The sequence below is a fragment of the Bos javanicus genome, chromosome 28 (genome assembly GCF_032452875.1).
Source record: "Bos javanicus breed banteng chromosome 28, ARS-OSU_banteng_1.0, whole genome shotgun sequence".
Classification (NCBI taxonomy): domain Eukaryota; kingdom Metazoa; phylum Chordata; class Mammalia; order Artiodactyla; family Bovidae; genus Bos; species Bos javanicus.
Window position 1 is genome coordinate 16,162,692 of NC_083895.1, and position 20,978 is coordinate 16,183,669.

The window sequence follows — 20,978 nt, forward strand, 5'->3', positions numbered from 1 at the left end:
GGAATGGGTAATAACACATGCAGTGCATGTAAATGGCATTCTAGTCAATTAAGCAGGTGACTGAACTGTTTGGAGGGCAGACACTTCACATCTTATTAAGAGCAAGTAGAGAATCAGTCTCGAGAAGGCAATGGCACCCCACTCCAGTACTCTTGCCTGGAAAATCCCATGGACGGAGGAGCCTGGTAGGCTGCAGTCCATGGGGTCACTAAGAGTCGGACACAACTGAGCGACTTCACTTTCACTTTTCACTTTCATGCATTGGAGAAGGAAATGGCAACCCACTCCAGTGTTCTTGCCTGGAGAATCCCAGGGACGGGGAAGCCTGGTGGACTGCCGTCTATGGGGTCGCACAGAGTCAGACTGAAGTGACTTAGCAGCAGCAGAGAATCAGTAACAGTCTGATGTGATGCTAGAACTAGAAAGGCCTCAGTGATTTTGTGGTCTAGGGATAGCAAGATGTGGCATAAGGGCTTTCATTCCTCCATCCCATGCTTATGGTTAATTCATCACAAAACACTCTCCCAATGCATCAGGTTTTATCTTCGCTGTCTCAGCTCAGTACCGAATACTCAAAGTAGGAATTCAAAATAAATTCTATTTGCAATTCAGGACCTAGTCCACTCTCTTACTGTTATAGATATGGGAACAGAGGCTTCCAATCAGCTGAGCTGTGGGGCTCAGATTCAGCCCTAACTCTGAGCATGTTCATTCTAGAATGTCTCCAGAGTCCTAGAGGGCCAAATATTTTCTGTGAATATACAATGACAAAGCAGATATGTAGAAACAGGATGACAGAGCTGTCTTGGAAAGAAAGATTAAGAGATGTTCATCTTGCTCTGCTCGTTGCCAGACTGAAAATGTTACCAAAAAAGACTTTCAAGTGCTTTAGAAATGAAAATTGTTTGTCAAGCAACCCAAAATCAAAGGGTAGCATGAGATTTTTGTTTGCCTGTTTTTCTTTCTTTTCTTTTCCAGCTTTATACAGAAGCAGAAGAAAATACACATATAAAAGTATTTCAGAGTCACTGGAAGTCTCTACCCATTTCAAAACTCCTCTTCCATCATCAATTCTTAATAAGTAACATTCCTTTAGTAGATACATAGCTTATCAGAACTTACTGAATGATTACAGTGAAAAGTAAATTCCTGTGGAGAGAAGCAATTCTTGACTAAGGTGTCAAAAAGTATCAACAGATTCCTTTTCTCAAGGAAGTCTGTATAAAGAGGGGAAAAAAACAGAAAATACATAGCAAGAGAGATGTGAAAAAGGCAAAGATAATATTTTTTAACAATACTGAAGACATATGAGGATTAAGTGAATTGTCCAAGGTCTTTCAGGTAAAACTGAATTTTGAATCCTGAATTCCTTGAACTTATTCACTTTGCACTTTTCTGCATTGTACACAACCCTAGAGGTTCCTCAGAGACTCTTTCCATGACCAAAAATTATCTATCACTCAAAGTTCCAGATAACAATCACTGATATTAAGGGAACACTTACTATATACTAGGCTATATGCTTAATGCTTCTCATATGTATTACTTCATTTAACATTCACAGAAAATCTATGAAGTTCATTTTTTATTATTCATTTTTATTATTATATCCACTTTGCAGATAAGAAAATTGAGTCTTAGAGAAGTAAAGTAATTTGCCTAGTGACTTTCTAGATAGAAAGTGACAGAGTACAGATAGGAAGCACAATCCATCTGATTGCAAGCCAAACTTCTGATCACTACAGCAATCTGCTTTCAGTCTTTCCAGAGCCAAATAGAAGAATCTTAGCCTGGATTTGTATGTTCCTCAGTATTAAGAATGCATTATGGGACAACATATAAAATTCTAAAGAATTCTTATTTGTTGGGGGCCAGAGTGAGGTACTCCGCCCGTGACAAAGGTCATGAGGAAGGAGGCTCGACATACACAAAGGCGGGATCGAGCCTCAGGAGTCCCCCTGGAACTCCTCGAGCATCTACCCCCATAACCAGAGCCTGCCTACTTTACTACTTTGTGCTCTCACCTACATCTCTGACTTTACGGGGGGCTGTCCCCCACCACCTCTTTCAGAGAAGGAGTTAACCTAGAGCTCCAGTCAATAAAAACTCTTGGGTGTGACAAGAGTGTTTTAACCTACAAACTCCTCTGAAGGTTCTCTAGCCTGCCTGACAGGCTCGTCCGGCCACATGTGATTGCTCACAGTCTCCCAACCGTGAGAGGCACGAGATGCTTTAAACCCTCTAAAAACAGGTTCTTTAGAGAAGTTAGAAAACTATAAGTATAAGTATAGTGGGCTGATTAGAAATTGTATTGGTGAAGGGTTTTTCATTTGTTGAGCCAATGTTTGTTGCTACGTCTCCACATCCCCTGCCCTTACACACATTAATGAATATATAGAAGAAATAAGTATTAACCTTTGATATTAATCACGTTAGACCTTAGGCTAAGTAAATTCTTTCCTTAACTAAAACCCACTACACCCTCACCCTACAGGAACGTAACTTTATTTGGGTGGTGTCTGTTTTGAGAATAATCAGCCCTGGAGAAATAAGTGTCCTGGTTGACTGACTGCTGTCACAAGGAGAGGGTCGTAAATTGTCAGCAGGCCCCCCTGGCCAGAAGATGATGTAACACCCCTAAGACCTCTGTATACATTTGTATGAAGCACCTGACTTTGATAAAAGTCAGGACTGCTGACCCCGCGTGACTTTTGCATAACATCTCAGTGTATAAAAGTAGACCATGGAAAATAAAAAATTGGGATCAGTTTCTCGAAATACTGGTCTCCCCATGTCTCTCTCTCCCTCTGACTGAGTCTCCATCTGGAGCGCGGAACCCACCATGCTTACTAATTATGCCTGGGCTTCTAAGATCCGACCGGGGAGGCCTCAGTGTCTCCTCTCCTTCGGGAGAACGGAAGGACGCCTGCGGCCTACGTAAGTGGTGCAAACTTCTTGTCTTGAAGTTTTATTGGTCTCCTGCGTAAACCAAGCTACTCAGCCTCTTTTCTCCACTGAATTTTTCCTACTGAGCTATCCTTATTCTATTACTCTTTATATCTTTAATTAATATCTAATTGAAGCTATTGTATCCTGATCCTCGCCTATGCCGTCTCTCCTTCGAATACCCTGGATCAGCCGGGGCTGGTCCCCGGTACTTATTCTTTCTTCAGTTTTGCTAAAAATCAACAAATTATGTGAAGGGACATCCAACATAAGATTGTGAGAGACAGCTTAACTGTGGAAATCAACCACTAAAACAAGGTTCTTGATCAAGCTGACTCTTGCAGGAGGGCAGGGTTTTTAACATTATTCTCTTGGGCTTGCTTACTGGAGATATGCTGAATCATAGATCAACTGTCCCACTTTCAATAGCTGATCAAAAATGGGAAGTCTGACTAATGTCTGTTGTTGGACTTGCACAGACTTGAAATGAGTCATGCACTGAAGCCATTCATTCAAATGACATTTACTTGAACATCTACTAAGTTGCAGAAATGATGCTAAGTTTTGAGGATTCAAAGGTAAAACAATATGATCACAGGATTCAAGGGCCTCTTGAGGTGATAGGCTGACTGTTGTAAGTAATTACAAAACTAAGCGTAGTTGTTATCATGGAAATAAACACACACACTGCACTGCACATATCAGAAGAGGGGGCTCTGTCCTAGTCCACTGGGTGATAACAGTGGACTGTCCACAGTCTGGGTGGCTTATAAGCAATAAAAAACATTTACCACAGTTCAGGAGGCAGGAAGTTCAATATCTAGGTGATAACCGATTAAGTATTTGGTAAGAGCCCACTTTCTGTTTTATAGACAGCTGTCTTCTGTGTCCTAACATGGCAGAAGGGACCTGGGAACTCTCCAGAACCTCTTTTATAGGGGGCATTAATCTCATTCACAAGGGCATTGTCTTCATGACCTAATCACTTCCTCAAGGCTCCACCTCCAAATACTATTACACTGTGGATCAGGATTTCAAAACATGAACCTTGATGGGGAATACAACATGCAGTCTATAGCAGCTCCTAAGTCTTCCAACACAGTCTGGGAAGGCAAGAGAGGATACCCATTGATGGCTTAGACAGAAGTCATGTTTTTGTTTTGGGTAGTGCCACAAGAAGGATAAAATCACACAGAGTTTAGGATGAAGTTACTACCCAGGAAAAGGCATTATTGAGTAACTCTGAAAGTTGCTAACAGCTATTCTTTCCTGGAAAGGAGGTATTAAGACCCTAAGTTTCTAGTTATATAGGAATTTATAACATGTAAGTTGAACGCTCACAAGTCTCTGTCTATGAATCCATATAAAATGACTTAATACTAATATTTTGGTCATTTATTTCAAGCTGCTACTGCTAATCACGACTTCTGGTTCCTTGCAAGATTCCTCAAAAGGTGACAGAAAGCATGAAATTAGATATTAGTGATAATTGCCCAACATTATGAATACACTAAAAGTCATAAGAACATACTTTAAAATTATTACAAAGGTAAATTTCACATTTTATGAATTTTACATTAAAACAAAAAAAATTTCCTCAAAGTATTTCCAAAACTCAAAGGATGTTTTTAAAATGATTACAAAATCCAGTCAAGACTTGCTCACTTCTGGCCTCTAACTACACATCACTTGTTTTACAAATTTTTAAAACTCTGTGTAATAAAATACTTCAGGCATGCAGAAAAATGCACAGAATATCCACAATCCAAAATTAATATCATTTTGTCATTTTCAGATTCCTTTCACTTAAGATTTTTTTTCTTCCATTAACAGTGAAATGTTGGCACTTACTTTGTGGTCCAGTGGTTAAGAGTCTGCCCTGCAATGCAAAAAACGCAGGTTCTATCCCTGGTCAGGAAACAAAGATCCTACACACCGTGGACGAATCAAGCCCACACACTGCAACCATGTGCCAGTGCACTTCCAGCACACACCACAACCAGAGAGCCTGCAACCATGTGCCAGTGCACTTTGAGCACACACCACAACCAGAGAGCCTGCCGCCACAACTGCTCAAGTCCACTGCCCTGGAGCCTGGGCACTGCAGCACTGAGCCCAGACACCACAACTCGTGTCTGTGCACCCTAACGGAAGATCCTGCGTGATGCGACAAAGATCCTGCATTCTACCTAAGACCCAATGCAGTCAAATAATATATACACTTTAAAAAAATGAAATGTTACTTACAGTTGAAGACTTTTCCCATCTCATTCTCTGCTCTCCTCAAAGACAGCGATTTTCCTGAAGCTGTTATGCTTTCCTTCTGTAACGCAGTTAAAAATATTTACCACTTGTATGTTTCTTCATAAATTGTCAACAATATTTAACAAGTTTAAATTTAAGTATTTTTTACTGTACACAATTTTTATTCCATAATACATTTTCAAGATTTTTGTTGAAACAGGTAAACATGCTTAACTCAATTTAACTGCTACATGATAAATATTTCATGATATGTATATACAAGTGTTCACCCATCCCTTATATATGGACACACAGATTGCTTCCAAATATTTGCTATTACAAATTAGAGAGAACTCATCATCACTTAAGTCAGTATATGCACATTTCCATGAGTTTCTCAAAAATGTACATGTGAAATAAAATTTGAAAGATATTACCAAATGCCTCTTCAAAGAAGATGTTGCTATTTTCTCACATCTCCCCCTACATTTGTTATATTTACGCTTTATTTTTGCTAGTTCTCAAGGATGAGAAATAGCATCTCCCGATTTGTATTTCGTTAATTACTAGTGAGTTTGGCCATCTTTTCTTAAGTTTTTTGGCCATTTGCAGTTCTTCCTCTGCAAATCTGCAGTTTGCACCTTTGCTAGTTTACTGTTTGTTGCTTGTATCTCTTACTAATTTGTGGAAATTCTTTATATATTCTAAGTTCAATTCTTTGGATTATACATCTCCAAGTTTGACACATATAATGAAAAATTTAAATATACATATAATCAAATTTATCAATTTCTTCTTTACAGTTTCAACCTTTGCATATTATTTAAGAACTTCTTTCCTGTCTTGTCACATTTTATTAACAATTTTACTTTTTTGTTCTTTACATTTATGTACTTATTCATTGTGCAAATTTTTTGGCAAAAGGCCTATTTTTCCCCACCTGTTAGACAACTGTCAGAGCAACTATTGGTAAACAGTGCATTTTTTCCCAAATATAATGTCACCCCTCACATATACCAAGTATTCTTTTCCTGTTTCATATATCTATTCATTTATTCTGAAGCCAGTACCATGCTATATTAAGGACTATAGCTTTATAATAAACAGGGTTTGATATCTGAAGAAGTCCTCAGTCACAGGTTAGAATCCAGGAGCAAGGAAACCCCTGAGCTAGATATAACCATGCAAGAGCTTTGACACAGATTTTTCCTCTTGGAGTTAGAACACGTGGAAGGGAAAGGAAGGAAGCTGAACTGGGCAGAAGGAGAAGTTGAGCTATGATCCATTCCTACTGAAGGTCTCAACGAACCTCAGAATTGTCCTGAGGTGGGACAAAGGTGTGGCCTTTATACCCTAGCATTGATCAGTAAAGCACCCTGGACAAGGGGCATGGCCTTGGGCTGGAAAACTCTTCTCAACTGGGGCAATATCCAAAGGCAGCTGACAACTAAGGAGAGTCTGTTGGCAGCACTTGTCATTTGGGGCATAAATCTCTTCATTCCTACAGAGGGATCCGTGTGCCACATCATATTCCCCATTTCTTTCTTATTCACAGTCACTTCAACTCAAATTGGCTCTTTACTATTGAAATGAATATTACAATTATCTCATAAAATTTCACAAAATTAAAACACCTGTTCAGGTATGACTGAAATTTAGAATGCATAAATTATTCACAGTGAGGTGATATTTATGCTATTGAGTTTTCCTATTCACTGACAAAATCACTGAATATGGCTAATGCTGCTATGAAATTAAAAGACACTTGCTCCTTGAAAGAAAAGCTATGACAAACCTAGATAGCATATTAAAAAGCAGAGACATTACTTTAATGGCAAATGTCCGTCTAGTTAAAGCTATGGTTTTTTCTATAGTCATTATGGATGTGAGAATTGGACCATAAAGAAGGCTGAGGGCTAAAGAATTGTTGTTTTTGAACTGTGATAATGGATAAGACTCTTGGGAGTCCATTGGACTGCAAGGAGATCAAACTAGTCATCCCGAAGGAAATCAATCCTGAATATTCATTGGAAGGACTGATGCTGAAGCTGAAGCTCCAATACTTTGGCCATGTGATGCAAAGAGCCGACTCATTATAAAAGACCCTGATGCTTGAAAGATTGAAGGCAGGAGGAGAAGGGGATGACAGAGGACAATTCACCACCACCAAACCATCTTTACAACAAATGCTAAAATAACTTATCTAGGAGGAAAAGAAAAGGCCACAACTAGGAACAAGAAATTACAAATGGGAAATCTCACTGGCAGTAAAAGTAGGAAATCATCCACAAATATATCAAAACCAGTGAGCAAAGTACAAATTCTGGATATTGTACATGAATTTTAAATTAAGAGACCAGCAACTTAAATCAATCTTGTGTTTGTATGTGAGTGTGTGTATATATACACACACACACATATACATATACACTGCCAAATGAAAACATATTAACTGCAACTCAAAAACCTGTAAGATATACATGCAAAAATGAAAAGTGAATCCAAACACAATACTAAAGAGAGTCATAAAATCACAGGAGAAGAGAACAAAAGGAATGGGGAAGAAAAAAGACCTATGAAAATAAATCCAAAAAATTTAACAAAATGGCAACAAGAACATACAGATCAGTAATTATCTTGAATGTAAATGGATTACATGCTCCAACCAAACGACATACACTGGCTGAATTGATACAAAAACAAGACATATACACACTGTCTACAAGAGACCCACTTCAGAGCACACGTGTAGACTGAAAGTAAGGAGGAGGAAAAAGGTATTCCATGCAAATGCAAGTCAAAAGAAACCTGGAGTAGCAATAATCACATCACACACAATAGACTTTAAAATATTGCTATAAGAGACAAAGAAGGATACTCCATAATAACCAAGGGATCAATCCAAGAAGAAGGCATAACAATTATAAATATATATGCACCCACTGCAGGAGCACCACAAATGCTGATAGCCATAAAAGGAGAAATCGACAACACAATACTACTGGAGGACTTTAACACCCAACTCACATCAATGGACAGATTATCCAGACAGAAAATAGACCAGATGTACTTAATATTTATAGAGCACTGCATCCAAAAGCAGAATACACATTCTTTCCAATTGCTAATGAACATTCTCAAGGATAGATCACATGCTGAACCACAAAGCAAGCCTCAGTTCAGTTCATTTCAGTTGCTCAGTCGTGTCCAACTCTTTGCGACCCCATGAATCACAGCACACCAGGCCTCTCTCTTCATCACCAACTCCTGGAGTTCACTCAAACTCATGTCCATCGAGTCAGTGATGCCATGCAGCCATCTCATCCTCTGTCATCCCCTTCTTCTCCTGCCCCCAATCCCTCCCAGCATCAGGGTATTTTCCAATGAGTGAACTCTTCGCATGAGGTGGCCAAAGTACTGGAGTTTCAGCTTCAGCATCAGTCCTTCCAAAGGATGGACTGGTTGGATCTCATTGCAGTCCAAGGGACTCTCATGAGTCTCCTCCAACACCATGGTTCAAAAGCATCAATTCTTCGGCGCTCAGCTTTCTTCACAGTCCAACTATCACATCCATACATGACTACTGGAAAAACCATAGCCTTGACTAGATGGACCTTTGTTGGCAAAGTAATATCTCTGCTTTTCAATATGCTATCTAGGTTGGTCACAACTTTCCTTCCAAGGAGTAAGCATCTTTTAATTTCATGAAAGTAAGCCTCAGTTAATATCAGAAAATTGAAATATTAGTAAGCATCTTTTCCAATGATCTTTTCCACAGTGACATTAGAAATCAACTACAAGAAAAAAACTGCACAAAATCACAAACACATGGAAGCTAAATAATACATCACTAAACCAATGGATCACTGAAGAAGTCATTGAGAAAATAAAAAATATCTAGAGACAAACGACAATGAAAACACAATGGTCCTAAACCTATGGGATGCAGCAAAAACTGTTCTAAGAGGGAAGTTTATAGCACTACAATCTTAACTCAGAAAACAAGAAAAATTCCAAATAAATAACCTAAAGTTACAACTAAGGCAATTAGAGAAAGCACAAACAAAACTCAAAGTTAGTAGAAAGAAAGAAATAATACAGATTAGAGCCGAAATAAATGAAATAGATGCAAAGAAAAGATAAAAGAACTAAAATCTGTTTTTTGTAAAGGTAAACAAAATTGATAAACTTTTAGGCAGACTTGGGTCTCCTGCACTGTAGGTGACATCTTTATCATCTGAACCACCAGGGAAGCCCCAAGGAAAAAAAGAGAGTGTTCGAATCAATAAAATTAGAAATGAAAAAGGAGAAGTTACAACATGAAAACAAAGGGTCATAAGAGACTTCTATAAGCAACTATACACCAATAAAATGGACAATCTAGAAGAAACAGATATATTCTGAGAAAGGTACAATTTTCCAAGACAGAACCAGGAAGAAATAGAAAATATAAACAGACTAATCACAAGTACTGAAATTGAAACTGGGATTAGGAAACTCTCAACAAATGAAAGTCCAAAACCAGATAGCTTTACAGGAAAATTCCAGCAAACATTTAGAGAAAAGTTAACACCTATCCTTCTGAAACTCTTCCAAAAAAACTGCAGAGGAGGAAAACTTCCAAACTTATTGTACGAGGCCACCATCACCTTGATACCAAACCCAAGCAAAGATACCACAAAAAAAGAAAATTACAGGCCGTATCACTGATGAACATAGACCCCCCAAATCCTCAACAAAATACAAACAAATCAAATTCGATAATATATTAAAGGTTCATACAAGTGGGATTTACCCCAGGGATGGAAAGATTTTGCAACATCCACAAATCAACCTGTGTGATACATATCATGTGCTGTCATTTATATGTGAAATCTAACAATACAAATGAACTTAATTGCAAAACAGAAACATACTTAGATAACAAACTTATAGTTACCAAAAGGGGAAGGATAAGTTAGGAGGCTTGTGATGAACATATACACAGTATTATTTATAAAATAATCAACAGCAACCTACTATATAGCACAGGGAACTCTACTCAATACTCAGTAAGAGCCTCTATGAGAAAAGAATCTGAAAAAGGATAGATATTTATATACACATACCTAAATCACTTTGCTGTACATCTGAAACTAACCAACATTGTAATCAACTATACTCCAATATAAAATAAAAATTTTTAAAGGGAACAAATAATTATTCTACCATGATAAAATAAATGGCAAACTTGTTGAATTCTTATAATTTCTCTAATAAGAAATACTCATTGTGAATATAAGATTTTTCAGAATTTTCAAGTTCTCTGTCCATGAAAAATATGACAACAGAAGACCAGAATCTGGTTTCTACCTCTAGAAGGCCTTAAATCAGCATTACAAGTCAGACTGTTAAGTCTAGATAATGTGCAAATACCTACAATTAAGGAACTAATCTGTGTGGGGACCACTTCTACTTACTTGGTAAAGACAAACTTCATCAATATTATTTATCTATAATTTACATTCATTAAAACTCACCTATTTTTGAGGTATATACAGTTCTATGAGTTTTAACACTGGAGTGAGTAGCCACTCCCTTCTCCAGGGTATCTTCCTGATCCAGGGATTGAACCTGTGTCTCCTGCATTGCAGCAAGATTCTTTACCATCTGACCCATCAGGGAAGCCCTTTAACACATGCCTTGACCCTATAGCAATGTTCACAATACGAACAGACAGTTTGATTGTTCTCCAAATTCCCTTGTGCTGCCTCTGATAATCATACCTTTCCCTGACCTTGTATCCCCAGCAGCCATTGATTTGTTTTTTGTCACAAAGCTTTGCCTTTGCCAGAACATCATAAAAAGCAATCATACAGTATGTAATTTTTTGAGGTCAGATTTGTTCACCTAGCATAATCCATGTGAAGTTTATCCATGTTGTCACATATGTCAATTGTTTGCTTCTGCTTAATGCTGACTAATATTCCATTGTATTAGTTGAAATACTTTGATTAGACACCTACCTATTGAAGAAAGTGTGGGTTGTTTCTAGGTTGGGATGATCATAAATAGTGCTGCCTAAATATTTTTATACAAGTTTTTATGAATGTAAGAATTCATTTCTCTATGGTAAATTCCCATGAGTGAGATTGCTGGGTAATATGGTAAGGGTACATTTAAATTCACAAAAAAACTACTGAACTATTTTACAGAAGGGCAGTGCCACAAGCAGTTGTATGAGTGTCCCCACAGCTACACATTCTTTACCAGAATTTGAGAGTGCCAAGATTAGGGTATGTTATTATTTTTTTAAAAACTTAAAAAATTCTATCCTAGAGGTATACAGTATGGATAGTAAATAAGCACACAAAGAGACACTGAACATCGTAATCATTAAGAAAATGTAAATCATGATCTTTTAATCATGATCTTTAATACCTTGAAAAGGGTATTCAGTTTCACACTAAAAAGACAAAAAATACTTCTTTCCAAGAGGTAAGTTCAGTTCAGTCGCTCAGTCCAACTCTTTGCGACCCCATGGACTGCAGCACGCCAGGCCTCCCTGTCCATCACCAACTCCCAGAGCCTACTCAAACTCATGTCCATTGAGTTGGTGATGCCATCCAACCATCTTACCCTCTGTCATCCCCTTCTCCTCCCACCTTCAATCTTTCCCAGCATCAGGGTCCTTTCAAACAAGTCAGCTCTTCTTATCAGGTGGTCAAAGTATTGGAGTTTCAGCTTCAACATCAGTCCTTCCAAAGAACATTCAGGACTGATTTCCTTTAGGATGGACTGGTTGGATCTCTTGGCTATCCAAGGGACTCTCAAGAGTCTTCTCCAACACCACAGTTTAAAAGCATCAATCCTTCAGCACTCAGCTTTCTTTATAGTCCAACTCTCACATCTATACATGACTACTGGAAAAACTATAGCCTTGACTAGATGGACCTTTGTTGACAAAGTAATGTCTCTGCTTTTAAACATGCTGTCTAGGTTGGTCATAATTGTTCTTCCAAGGAGCAAGCATCTTTCAATTTAACGGCTGCAGTCACCATCTGCAGTGATTTTGGAGCCCCAAAAAATAAAGTCTGTCACTGTTTCCATTGTTTCCCCATCTATCTGCCATGAAGTGATGGGACCAGATGCCATGATCTTCGTTTTCTGAATGTTGAGTTTTAAGCCAACTTTTTCAGTCTCCTCTTTCACTTTCATGAAGAGGCTCTTTAGTTCTTCACTTTCTGCCATAAGGGTGGTGTCATCTGCATATCTGAGGTTATTGATATTTCTCCCAAAAATTTTGATTCCAGCTTGTGCTTCATCCAGCCCAGCGTTTCTCATGATGTATTCTGCATATAAGTTAAATAAGCAGCGTGACCAGTGCATTCTCTTGGCAGAATTCTATTAGCCTTTGCCCTGCTTCATTCTGTACTCAAAGGCCAAATTTGTCTGTTACTCCAGGGATCTCTTGACTTCCTATTTTTGCATTCCAGTCCTCTATAATGAAAAGGACATCTTTTTTGGGTCTTAGTTCTAGAGGGTCTTGTAGGTCTTCATAGAACCGTTCAACTTCAGCTTCTTCAGCATTACTGGTTGGGGCACAGACTTGGATTACTGTGATACTGAATGGTTTGCCTTGGAAACGAACAGAGATCATTCTGTTGTTTTTGAGATTGCATCCAAGTACTTCATTTCAGACACTTCTGTTGACTATGATAGCTATTCCATTTCTTCTAAGGGATTCTTGCCCAAAGTAATAGATATGATGGTCATCTGAGTTAAACTCACTCATTCCAGTCCATTTTAGTTCGCTGATTGCTAAAATGTTAATGTTCACTCTTGCCATCTCCTGTTTGACCACTTCCAATTTGCCTTGATTCATGGACCTAACATTCCAGGTGCCTATGCAATATTGCTCTTTATAGCATCAGACTTTACTTCCACCATCAGTCACATCCACAACTGTGTGCTGTTTTTGCTTTGGCTCCATCTCTTCATTCTTTCTGGAGTTATTTCTCCACTGATCTCCAGTAGCATATTGGGCACCAACTGATCTGGGGAATTCATCTTTCAGTTCAGTGTTGGCAGTGTGACTCTCAACTAGACGGTTTTGGATGGGAGGAAAAAAAAAAGGGATATTCAATAAAGATTCTGGAAGAATGCCCAAAATAAGAAAACACATTCCACAGTGTCTTGAAAGTCACTTGCCAGGTATCTCTAATCTGTTGTTGGAAATTGGGTATAGAATTGATTTTCCAATAATGGATTTTTGACAGTTGTTAAAAAAAAAAAAAGGTATTACATTTGCAGTTGAAAAGTGTGATTTTTCTGTGCTGTCTGAAAATCCAATGGTGCCTTCACTACAGGAAACAATGTATTACATACAGATAAATAGAGGGAAACTGAATTACTGGACATCAGTCCCACCAAAGGGTTCCATAAAATTGAGAAAGACTTTTCATGGTTTGTATAAATGCCAGAAACTTGAAGTCAATTTACAGCCATAGACTTAAAAATCCTGCCAGGAGACCTTGCCTCCTATCAGTTATCCTCCCTGCCCCAACAAGTACTAAGAGCCTCTGTTCTCTTGGCCTTCTCTAGTTTCCCCTCGGTGCTTTGGAATTGTGAACGTCTCTCCCTACTTGCTTCTGCCTGAGAATGGATGCAATCCCAAGTCCAGGCCTCCTGATCTCTGGTCTTGTTTTGTATCTCATCCTGGCTCCAACTCTCCCCAAACCGCAGCCTCAGGCTTCAAGCCAGGGACACTTCCACTCTCTCAGCCAGACAGGCTTCCCAAGGGAAGGGAATATTTTTCTTTGTTGCCTCTGAAGGCCCCCACAGAGCTCTTCTAATTTTGCCTCCCTCCACTGTTGATTTCATCTCAGTTTGTTGTCAGCCCCAAGGACACGTTTCTCTACTTTGAGCTTTGGCAGCACTGTTAGCTAAACTCCACAAGCCACATTCGGGTCTCACTTGAGTCACTTTTCTTTTCCTTCAGATTGTAGTAAGTTTTCAGTTAGTTTCTTCCTAACTTGTTTCACATCTTTCTCAGCTTTCTTTGACCACTTCTGTGCCAATATACACTGTGGATTATTTACTGAAAGTTACTTAAGTCCAATCCTAAATTGAGGGCCCTACTGTTGAGTGAATGATTAGTACAGTAAGAAAGCTTCTGTTTTCCATTTGCTTCATTATAGGGTCATTTCTCTGGTTCACTGCATCAGGAAGGTACTTTGGAGTCAATTATTTTGATCTATTCATTCTGGAAATAAGAGATAATATTCTTTAAGAGGAAGGATGGCCTGAGAGAATTTATGACAAAAGCTTGGCACTTTAAGCACAGATAGGTTCTAATTCTGTTGCTGACTCACGACAGGACTTCAAAAATACCGTTCAGAGGTATGCTGCCTATTAAGTAAGGATGAAATGCCTCTCAGGTTTCAGCTGAGGAATAAATCGCTAAATCACTTTTCTAACATATTGTGTTTTGCAGATCATCCACTGTCAGGAACCTGAGCTAAAGAGCAGAGAAATGGCTCTCTGGACATCATCACACATCACTTATAGGTGAGTCAACTCTTCTAGGCAACAGAACTCACTCATGGAACCTAGAAAAAAAAGTTTTTAACTAAAACATAAATGTGCCAATGGAATTTACACATAGAAACTAAAAAAAAAGTTTATCTAAAATGTGTTAGCTAAACTTTAGTTTAGCATAATTTATGATGTTGCAAAGCTGGGTTACTTCAGTCTGGAATCCACAGGTCAAAAGAACTTAAGGACGTTTCTCCTTGTATCACTGAGTGACATTCTAACTAATGAAATGATTTAATACCTATCTTCCTAGTATCTTGTAAGTTCCATCAGAGTAGAGTCAGTATCCTGTTGTGTTCCATCCACATATGTTAAATAACTAAGAAGTAAAAAAAAAGATTTTTAATTAAACAGCCAAAATATTATTTAAAAGTGAACCTGATATCAGGATTTTGTTTTGTCAGGGATTCCAAAATACTCAGGAGTTGAACATTAAATCCCACTTGTCACACGTTACTGGCACAGTTCACAATTACCATTTGGTGTGTGCTAGCAGGCAGAATTTTTAGAGGAGGTTGATCTAATTTTTAGCGATATGGAAGGTTTCTAGGTTTCTTTGTTGAGGGTATTTTTTTTTTTTTTTTGGTGTTAAGTGTTCTAAGTGGAATTTATTTAGCCTACAAATGTTGAACCCGAGGCATAAAAACAAATAAAAGACTATTTACATAGGCTAATTAGATTGGAGGTCTAAATTGGGTTAGCATCACAGAATTGAGTCATCAATACAAATATACCATCCCATCAATTTGGCCTCTAATCAGTCCTCATTTTTTTCGATGTGTACTTGAGTACATGCGCACGTGTGCTTAGTCACTTGGTTGTCTCCAACTCTTTGTGACCCTATGGACTACAGCCCACCAGGCTCCTCTGTCCATGGGAATCTCTAGGCAAGAATACTGGAGTGGGTGGCCATTCCCTTCTCCAAGGAATCTTCTCAACCCATGGATCCATGTCTCCTGCCTTGAAGGTGGATTCTTTACCAGCTGAGCAGCCAGGGAAGCCTGATATACTCAAGTATATCCAGTGACAATAGTTTCTGTCTACCTTCAGAGTTTTGTTGTTCTGTGCCAGTGGAACTAAATAGGAATTGAACTGAAGCTACTAAGAACTCTCTCTGGACATAGCTGAGGCTGTGTCGAAGGTGGGTCAATTAAGCTCAAAGGTCAAAGCTAGACTTTATCTCATTACTGGAATAGTCACTGCTTTGCTGGCTCAGAAATAACTTCTTCTGTGGTAATCTGCAATGGCAATCCTACATCAAGGCCGAATCTTCACTTTTCTATGAACTAATCTCCAAGACATTCTCTCACCTTCCTCAAATGCCTTTGAGGCAGGTGGCTCAGATTTTCCCTCTGCCACCATCATCCCATTCATCTTCATAATAAAATTTGATAACTCTTCCAACTCTCTCGTCTAAACCATCTAAATTGTAATCCCCAATTTAGAGATCAAAACCACTTAAAACTGTTTCAGATCCTGAACCTCAAACTCAAGCACGTGAAATGAAGAGGTGTCATTCATATTGAGATGCAAAGAATGAGTAAAATCAGAGGCAAAGGGAAGAACAATTGAAGGAAAGGAATCTGCATCTCCAAAGGATCAACTATAAATGAGATAGCCTTGCTTTTTTAAGGAGCAGAAAGACACTCAACACAGCTGAGGTAAAAGCTGAGGGAGTATAATCAAGAGTTTAAGAGGAAGACAGTGCAGGGGTCCTGGGAGCCTTGGGAGTCACACTCAGGAGTTTGAACTTCATTTTAAAGCTACTGAAGGATTTCCAGCAGGGCTATAACAAGATAAAATTTATAATTTTGGAAAGATTAGTCTGGCTAATATACAGTGTAGGGATTTGAGAGGGGTTAAGATATATGGTCCAGAGATCACTAAGGGGATGTTGTAGAAATCTAGAAAAGACATGTTTGCCTGAACTTGGGCAGTAGGACTGGAGAGAAATTGATGAATCAAGGATGATTTCAGGAGGGAGAAATGGCAAGCTTTGGTGATAAACAGAATCAAAGGGTAAGGGAGAGGGACTTGCTAAGACTGACTCTCAGGTATGTAAGTTTAGGCAACTGGATGGTGGAGGAAGTTGGCTAATTTGACTTCACAGAAGTCTGAAGTACCTGTCAGAACCCGATGCATAAATACTCATAAGACGTTTAAGCAGTTTTATCTGGCTATTTAAAAATAGAGGGATTTGAGTTAAAGATGCAGATTGAGAATGTCTTGTACATAGATGGTAACTGAAACCAGAGTGGATGAGGTTGAGAGATGAGGTTAATAAGTGAGGCTGAGAAACAGATGGGCAGGGAGGAGAATATTTATGTCTTAGCCTCAGTTCTCCAGAAAGAACAACTCAAGCAGAAGCTTCTAAAAAGCTACTACATTTTTAGAGTGTACGATTCAATGAAAGCAAGACTTGAAAAAAGGGAAAGGAGTTAAATAAGAAAGAAGGACTCAGAGGAGTTTGCTTTAACCAGCTAGTTGTTGCACAATATCAAACACCAAAATCAAGGGGATGGGCAGAGGAAAATAAGCAGTAAAGGATATTAAAAAGGCTGACAGTCTTTTAGAAAGGTGGGAGTAAGGGAGAGCTTACTAGTGGGCAGTACCAAGCAAACAAGTATGTTATATTTAAGCAAAATGAGTAATTCCACAAGTTTCCCGCCTTCTGCACTATTGCTAATGATGTTTCTGCTTCTTAAAAGTATCTTCTCCCTCAACTTCACTGCTAATCTTGTAATTTTACCTACCCTACTGGCAGGTAATGAATTATTTCTGCACGGATAGTCTCTTTTATTATCCCTCTCCACCCAAACCAAAGGTCATTTCCCCTCTTCAGCTCACGTATGACACTTAAAACACCTTTCCCTTCGGGCTACTGCTACCTGTGTATATGTTGTAAACTCCTGGGTATCTTCTCCAAGGCTCAGTTAGTCCTAGGGGACCTAGAGATGCTCTAGGATTTGAAGCATAAATCAAATCCATCAAATCCTGGATTCTAGGATTTAAAGAATGAAATTACCATTGAAAAGCTGCAGTCAGAGGTTCTCTGGCTAATATATCAAAGGACTGAATTCTATGATGACAATTCCCTGAAGCTCAGACTCTGAGTGAACAGTTTGAGTTAGGAAGTTCGAATGATCTGGGCCTTACTCCATCTTCCTGCCTCCCTTTTTGTCTCTCTTCTTTTGCTAGCTTCTTTTCTCTACTCTTTCACCACATACATACTCCCCATTATCTTTTTCCTTCTTCAGGGCTATCTCTCGTTCTCTCTTCACTTCATTTTCAGTCCATTTGTCCCTTCTCCTCCCCCTTGGCCCTTCCCATCTTTAAAGTCTTATTAAACACCTATTATATATAAGGCACTCAAAAGAAATCAAATTATAGAGCTCAAGGAAAACAAAATCTAACTAAACAAACGGGACACCAACATGTTAATATAATCCTTCGGTAAGTGTCTGGAATATGTCTCCAACTATTTCTGCTACCCGTTCTTCCAGGCCTTGCCACCCTTATTGGTCTCCATTCCTAGCAACAGCAGCTCATTTTCAACTGGCCATTAAAAGGTACCTCAGCTTTGGGTTTGTGACCTTGGGATCCAACCACAAGCAGGGCCAGCTCTGCTACTTGCCTGCAGAGCAACCCTGGGCCAATTAAGCCTCAGCTTTCTCATGGAAAAGCTGAAATTATAATAGTGTTTCATTCTTAGGACTATTAGATTTAGAGATAATGTATAATACACAAAGCATGTAACAGAGTACCTCACATAGGAGTGCTGCTCAATTAACACAACTATGCTAATGATAATCATAATATATCGTACATTATTGAGTCATATTTTACATTTTATGTTTGAAAATCATATTTGAAATTAATGCTATATAGCCGTTAAAGGTAATACACAACTAAATGAAGCTGCTTATATACCACATGGTTTTTGATAGTGGTTGGGGTGGGTAGGGGAGTTATCCTATTTCATGGGAACTGGCAGAGGAGAATTTTGCCTGAATATGGATGGCTGTGTGCCAAGATCCCATCCTTTATCCCCTTAACCTCCCACTCTTTGCCTTCCAAAGACTAGGGAAAGTATGCCTTCTCAAATAAAAAGGCTCAAGAGTCTGTTTTCTTTATATTTTAGTTCCAAGCTATAAATTTCTAACTTTACCCTGGGATGCGGGCTGCTTTCTGTTAAAAAAATCCCATGAAAGGGTCAGGCTAGTGTTTTCTCCAGAACTGTGCTTTTTGTATGCTATTGGCACTAACAGTTCCTATGGTTACACACTCTGTTAGCCAGAGCACTTTCTGTGAGCAGGCAGAGAAGTAGAAATCAGAGAGGAGGTTGTGGGCAAATGCCCAGCAAGTAGTCTTGTCAAGGAAAAGTAATGGGGTAGGAATGATGGATGAAAGAATGGCTTCTGAAATAGAGACAAGCAAAGGCAGGAGGAATAATAACCAGGCTTAAAAAGGACTCTGAAAATAAAGGGGAAAAGAAAGAATTTACCGTAAAAGAACACAGGGATCAAAAAATACAATCATTATTAATACAAAGATAGATCACAATGAACTTTAAGTTCCTAAATTATTATGTGGAGAAGAAAGATTATACATTTTGTGAACTTGAGGCATTTGGAGTTATTGTATAGCTACACACATTTTTTGCATTAAAATTTGGAATTCACATCTGATGGTATAGATTCTCCTATACTTCCAACTCCAGAGAAATGGTTCTTCAGCTTTTTGTAGCCATGAGATGCTTTTAAGAATCTGATGAGAGTTGTGGACCCTCCTATTTAGGAAAAAACCCACACTTATAAACATTACACATAAAACTTTATTCATTTATGGATATGAACATGATAAATCTTATTCATGGGCTCCAATATTCTCGAATAAAGAAACTGTAAGAAAATCTTTTACCTTCATTATACTGATGTTTTAGATAAAAGAAATCATTATTTTCAGATATGAATCATGATATTCTCAAATGGTAAATACTGGGAAAAACAGTTATCACTGAGTCCTAAATTCTAAGAAAGTATTAAACCTTCACTCTGTTTATATGATAATAAATTAAATACAACATCAATAAGACTGTCAGCTTGATTTGACAGCCTCTGCTTGTGTGTTTTCTATAAGGGTCTGAATTGTGTCAAGAAAAGTGAAAACTGTACATTTTAGCTGATCTACTTTATATACATTGCTCGCCTGATCAGAGGCATGGGGTCTTTGTACATAGAGGAAGGACAGAGAGAAAGGGGGACAGAAAGGGACTGTGAATTGGTGAGGGATTTACAAACCTCTGATTATGGTGGATAAATGATAAACACAAGAAATTCAGAGAAATAAAATCAGGAAATCTCCAAACACATAATTGACCTGATATAAGGGCTCTGCAGAATATAAATATTAAGACTCAAAAGTGAAATCTGAAGAACCACGAATTGCTAAATGAAGTAAGTGGAAGATTCCAGGTTGAATCATAGAACAAAAATAGTTCGTCTATGAAAAACCTAGGAAAATCTTAATAAAGTCTGTGGTTCAGTGAATAGTACTGTACCAAGTTTAATTTACTAATTTTCATAAATATCATTGTAAACAAGATGTTGAGACTGGGGGAAACTGAGAACTGTTTCTGCAACACTTTAAAGTTAAAATTTTTTTTTAAGAATCCTAAATGGAGGAACTAAGATAGATCTTGAAAAAGTTATCAAATCGTCAAATGTGATTTCAGAAAACTAGGAGCTAATCTATCACACTTTGAAAGAAAGTGTGGTTCCTCAGTAAATCTCTCTCATTTCATTTCCCATATTATCACAGTCCTACTTTATATTTACCTTGGACCCTATGACCCGGCTTCTTTTCATTCATGATGAAAGCAAAATGCTTGGATGACCATAATTCAGCGTTTTATGTTTTTGAGTTAGCGTTTCTATTTCCTGAAGCAAAAAGATTCCTCTCAAACCCTTAGCAAAAACTAAAGTAATCCAGCAATTAAGCATTTCCATGCTGTTCAAACTTGCTTCAGAATTACAGTTTGTCCTGAGATCCTGTCTATACACACTCAGTTTAATTAGATGGGAAAATATCTAATACATGTTATTAAATGGATGCCTTGGTGTGTGAGCAGTAGGGGAAGAAAATACTGCTTTTCCAACGTTTAAGCAATTATATTCTCTGGCTTACTAAAAACAGATTCCATTGAATATATC